Source organism: Carica papaya, chromosome 3 (genome assembly GCF_054855325.1).
Source record: "Carica papaya isolate Zhongbai chromosome 3, ASM5485532v1, whole genome shotgun sequence".
Classification (NCBI taxonomy): domain Eukaryota; kingdom Viridiplantae; phylum Streptophyta; class Magnoliopsida; order Brassicales; family Caricaceae; genus Carica; species Carica papaya.
Window position 1 is genome coordinate 15,189,156 of NC_142311.1, and position 5,744 is coordinate 15,194,899.

Here is a 5,744-nt window from a genome sequence, read left to right on the forward strand (position 1 = left end):
TACTGTTTTCCATCGTCAGACTGATGGACAGTAAGAAAGGACAATCCGTACACTTGAAGATATGCTTCGAGCTTGCGTCCTTGACTCTGGGGGCCATTGGGACGACCATTTACCCCTGATAGAATTTGCCTACAACAACAGCTATCAAACGAGCATTGACATGACTCCGTATGCGGCATTATATGGGCGCCCATGCAGATCACCGATTTGTTGGGAAGAAGTGGGCGACAAAAAATTGTTCCGCCCGGAGTTGGTGGAGGAGACCACGTCTAAGATAGTTAAAATCAGAAAGAATATTCAGACGGTTCAGAGCAGGCAGAAGAGTTATGCGGACATCCGGAGGAGAGAATTAGCGTTTGAACAAGGCGACCGGGTGTTCCTTAAGGTCACTCATTTCAAAGGAATTAGTAGGTTCGGCAAGAGGAAAAAACTGAACCCCCGATTTATTGGACCATATGAAGTCTTAGACATGATTGGTACTGCCGCCTACAGACTAGCACTGCCTCCAGAGCTCTCCAAGGTCCACAATGTGTTCCATGTATCTATGCTACATAAGTACAACTCGGACCCCTCTCATATCTTGGCTCATGAACCGCTTCCACTCCAAGAGGACTTATCTTATGAGGAAGTACTAGTCGGTATCACGGACCGACAGAGCAGAATACTCCACAACCGAGAAATATTATTTGTAAAGGTAGTGTGGTAGAACCACTCGCCAAGCGAGGCTACCTAGGAGCTAGAATCAGACTTTAGAGTCAGTATCCCCATTTGTTCGACCAAGAGTAAGAGGCAAATTTAGAGAACTAAATTTCTTTAAGGGGGGGAGAGTTGTAACACCCAAAAATTTTATTTTATTTTTATTTTTATTTTATTTTAATTTTTATTTGAATTTTGTTTAATTTTATTCTATTTTAATAATTAATTTATAAGGTTTTAATTTAATTTAATTTAATTTAATAGAAATAAAAATAATAATAATAATAATATAGGGTAAATTATTTTTGGGATTTAATTGAAATTGATTTTGGGAAAAAGGGATGAAAATTTAGATTCTAGGGGTATTTTTGAAAAGAAAATCGAAAGTCAGGGGTCAAAACGTAATTTAAAAAAATAGTGTAACGTCAGCAGTCCTGACCAACCAGGACACGCCGTGTGGCAGGGACGCTGACGCGGGAAGCCACGCAGGACGGAGACACGTGGGCGATCTACGTGCGTGCGATCGGACGATCCAGATCCGTTCCTGCGTGCACGGACGGCCTAGATCAAAAGCGCGCATGGACGACCCATATCTCACGCGTGCGGATGGCCCAAATTTGATCACGCACGGACATCCCAAATTTGATCACGCACGGACAGCCCAGATCGCATCGCGATGGACGACCCAGATTTATTTCTAATTTAATCGTGATCGGACGGTCCAGATTAAATCATGATGGACGGCTCAGATTAAAAGGGGAATGTTATAAATAGTCGCATCCACACTCAACCCCAAACCCTAGTCGCCAGAACCCTCGCCGGAGAAGACGACCCAGCCACTAGAGGAATCGACCGCCGCACCGGAGGATTTTTCGGCCTTCAAATGAGGTAAAATTTCTCCCATTGGCTCATTTTTCGATGTTGAACCTCCCTGTGGCCAAATCAGAGTCAAACCACTGGCCGATTGGCCGAAAAACACTGCCGAAGTCCAGCGGCGCCATGCAGGTTTCCTCGATTTTTGCCTCCGATGAGGCCCTTCCCGGTTCCAGTTCGATGTAATTTTTATACCACTGTGACCACCGTCCTTTTCTCTGTAGGTTGACAGGAGGAAAACACCAAATCGCAACTCGTGTCGGAGGAGTCGCCGCACCCGAGAGCTTCGCCGCCGGTAAGTCTCGATTTTTTGAAATTTTTTGGCCCACTGAGGGCCCTAGGGGTGTTTTATCACAGGAACCAATGCAAGTTTGGTCGATTTCGGCTGAAAACAGACAACCCGAGGCGAATCGCCGCCGTGGGCGGCGGCGCCGTCGCTGGAGCATGGTGGAGCCGCCATTCCGGAATTTTGAAATTGGCCAAAGGGGCCCTGGGTCTGATTTGGAGTTTTTTGGGGACATGTGCAGGTACCGGAAGTGTGCTTCAGTTTTTGAAAAAAAAAATCAGGGAATCTAGGGACCGTCCGTAGGCGCAATGAGAACCCGATTTCAGACTCTAAAATAAGTAAGGATCTCTCATCCTATTTTCTATTACGGCATTAAAGCTTAATAAATGATAAAATTGTATTTTATGAATTAATATATATGTATAACTAATTAAGATTGCTAATGGGGCCCGAACCTGATGTATTTGTCGGTCTGTTCTTGTTTGATTTATTTTACAGTTTTAAATGCATTATGGTATCTGATCTATTTATTTTCTGGTGTTGAATGCATAAATCACGGTTTCATTTATTATGGTTTGAATTATTGTGAACCCAATGTTGTGTTACCTTATTTGGTGTCCATTACTGGTTTACGTGTTTATGTTTGATTGGATAATTGAGATTAAGAAAAAAAAATAGAAAAAGGTATGTGAATTGATAAATGGATAATGTCGACAGCCTGACTAGATATCCTAGGAGATGGTGGACGCACCGGGTCCATAGGGAACCCTACCGAGAATGTAGTCTCTCATATCGGATGGGGTATGGGGACGACCCGTTTCACCCTCATACGGGACGGGTTAGTGAGGTTGATGGTTTTGGCACCCATACCGGACGGGGTATGGGGACGACCCTGGAATTAAGTTATTAATGTGAATGGTTCACGTATAGCAGGGACCCCCTATGGATCCCCATGGATACTAGTAGGTTGATAAAAGAGGAAATTTGTTGTCTTATGATTGAAATACAAAAGCATGATATGTGTTATGTTACAGAGTGTGCATGATTTTATGATGTTATTGTTTCTCATAAGTTATTTTCATGAATCTCACCGAGGTAAGTGGACAGTAAAAGTTTTTATTATTGATAAATGAGTTTGTTATAAATTATGCTCTATTGATCGTTTTTGTTTTCTACCAACCTTTACTTCTGTGATAGTGAGATAGTGTGATGTCTTTGCTGGGCTAGTGTAGCTCATTCCTTACTTAACTATTTCAGATCAGGAGGACTTGGTTCCCGAGCCCGTTCTGCAAGAAGACGGCGAGTAGAAACCTAATAATTTATTAGTTTTCCTTATAGTATTCATTTATAGTATTTCCCTTAGTTTATTCTTTCATACATTTAATTCATTTTGGTTATTGTGTAAGGGATATTAATCATAATCTATTTTATTTTGTTTTCGCACTTAAAATAAATTTATACATTTCTTTTTAATTTCTGGGGTCGTTACAGTTAGAAAACTGGATCATGACATCGACCAAGTGGATGAGTTTTTGAGGATGTGAAAATGGATAAAATAATAATAATTCTCAATCTGCTTAATACACTCATGAAAGACATTGTTATGGACAATTTATATAGCACTGCAATTATTAAACTGAAGCATGTAGTTGAAGAATGTGAAATTATCATATCTTGGAGTAACCAACGTAATCAAAAAGTTTAAAAGCAATATCTATAGGGCTTCGATATTCAGTTTTAGTACTAGAGTGAGATATAACTATTTTCTTCATACTTGCCCAAAAAATTAGTGAACTATCAAAAAAGAAGATAATAATCAGTACTAGAATATTAGTTTGTAGGATCACCAGCCTAATCAACATCAGAATAAGTTTGCAAGTCAAGAGACAAATGGCTAGAGAAGTGAAGGTCATGAAACATCATTCCTTCTACATAACAGATGATACATGAGTCAACAACAAAATGAATGATGCATAGAGCAGTCATAAATTGGCTAATAACATAGATTACATAGGCAATATCTAGTTGAGTGACACTAAGATAAATAGTACTACCAACTAATTAACAATAGGTGATGGGCGAATTCATAAGTACACAAAATTCATTCAAGTAATAAAGTGATAAGTAGAATATTGTTATATAGAGATTGTGTATCAAATACCAAAATTATAAAAATTATAATATTATCTAGAAATCAAAGTTAAATTTATGAAAGAAATTTTTTTAAAATAATTTAATTAAATTAGAATAATTAAATTAAGAAATACTTATCAACATAAACACACAAGAGTAATTAATTTCACCTGAAATAATCGATTTAATCTAGTATGCAATGATCGAACTATCCTAATATACTTTTAGTTTCTCTCTTATTATTCCCTAAATCTATCAATTAATAACTGCTAATCTTTTATAACAATTATTAGTTTGATTCAATTAAATATGTGATAATTCGATTAATCCACGTTAGTTTAACTATATTATTCCTATTCAAATTTCTATTAATATTTAATAATATATATTTAATAAATAGAATTTTACTCTCGTTACTCTAAAATCATCGATCACAAATAAAATTATGAGTTAGTCAATTCTCACAATTGAATTAAATTAAATACTATAAAATTACAATAAGGAAAAAGTTAAAAATTAAATAACAAATTACCTTTGATTCAGACGACATCAATCACTCTGTTAAAAAATATTTAGTTAGACATGATGTACTGAGCAATAATAATTATAACTCAGAAAATTATAATCATATAATGATAAAAAATTAATTTCCAATAAATTCTAAATAATAGCATTCAAGTCTTATAAAAAAATTCTGAAACTTTTATCCAAAAATAGTGCAAATTAAAAACTTAAAAAAGAATTAAATTACTTGAATATTTTTCTCAATTTCTCTCTCTAAGCTCTTTGCCTTCCTGCTTCAGCTTGACTGCTTCTACGATTCGGTGTTGCAAGCTCGCTCCACCAATTTGTCGTTTTAGATCTCCGCTCTAATTTGCTTATGATCAAGCCTTTTGCCCAACTCGCACTGGGTATCCTTTGCTCACGTCTCTTTGTCTCTACGATTCTCCTCTGCTACATATCTTTATTCTACTTTTTGTCGACATTCTCATCTTTCTGCCTCCTTCATCCTTCCACCAAATATGTTCATTTGTAGGCGAAAAAACCTAGAATCCCCCCCATTCATCTTCCTAAAGGCTCCAGATCTGTATTGTACGCCTCTTCCTTTTTTGGCTTCTCTTTTGCTGTTCTACAAATCTTTTTTTTTTCTCTCAAACAACATCGTTTTGGTGTTTGGTTTATAAACTCAAAAAGACAGCGGTTTGAATGTTGCTGGGTTGGGTTTAGTTGAAGATATGGGCCTTTGGCCTTCTTCCTGTTCTCTTCTTTTATTTTCCACCTTTTTTTTTTCTTTTCTTCACCAATATAACCTTCATCAAAATTTAACTCATAAATTAATTTTTAACTCAAAATTTATTTAAATTTATTATAAACTTAAGTAATAAGGATACTAAAATAAAAATAAAAATATAACACATCAAATACCATCAAACTTAAATTTTTGTTTGTCCTTAAGTGAAATACTTAAGAGCACACTTCTCTACCACTTCATCCATTCAGCTTGATAATATTGAAATTCTATTCATTTATTGCAATTGTTAGTCAATTGAAAATTTAAAGGGACGTTGCAAAATATAAATAGACTCTTAGCTCTTATACCCTTTAACAAAATTTACATAAATTCAACATATAAGTTCCCTCTTTAATTCTCTACTCTTGATTAATAAATTATGCTTTGCTTAACCTTACCTCTTTGCTACTTCAACAAACGTAGTGAACTTAACATTATTTACAATTTTTTATTTCCTTACAATTT

General features: G+C 36.1%; 1 long non-coding RNA gene across 1 annotated transcript; it reads right to left on the minus strand.

Annotated features, from left to right (window-relative positions):
• Nucleotides 1–3,243: 3,243 nt before the first annotated feature.
• On the minus strand, nucleotides 3,244–5,190 carry LOC148266744 (uncharacterized). The gene is made up of 2 exons (XR_015817857.1): nucleotides 4,740–5,190; nucleotides 3,244–4,546 (listed from the first exon to the last, which is right to left on the minus strand). It is a non-coding gene; the product is annotated as an uncharacterized LOC148266744 (long non-coding RNA).
• Between the last annotated feature and the right edge of the window lie 554 nt (nucleotides 5,191–5,744).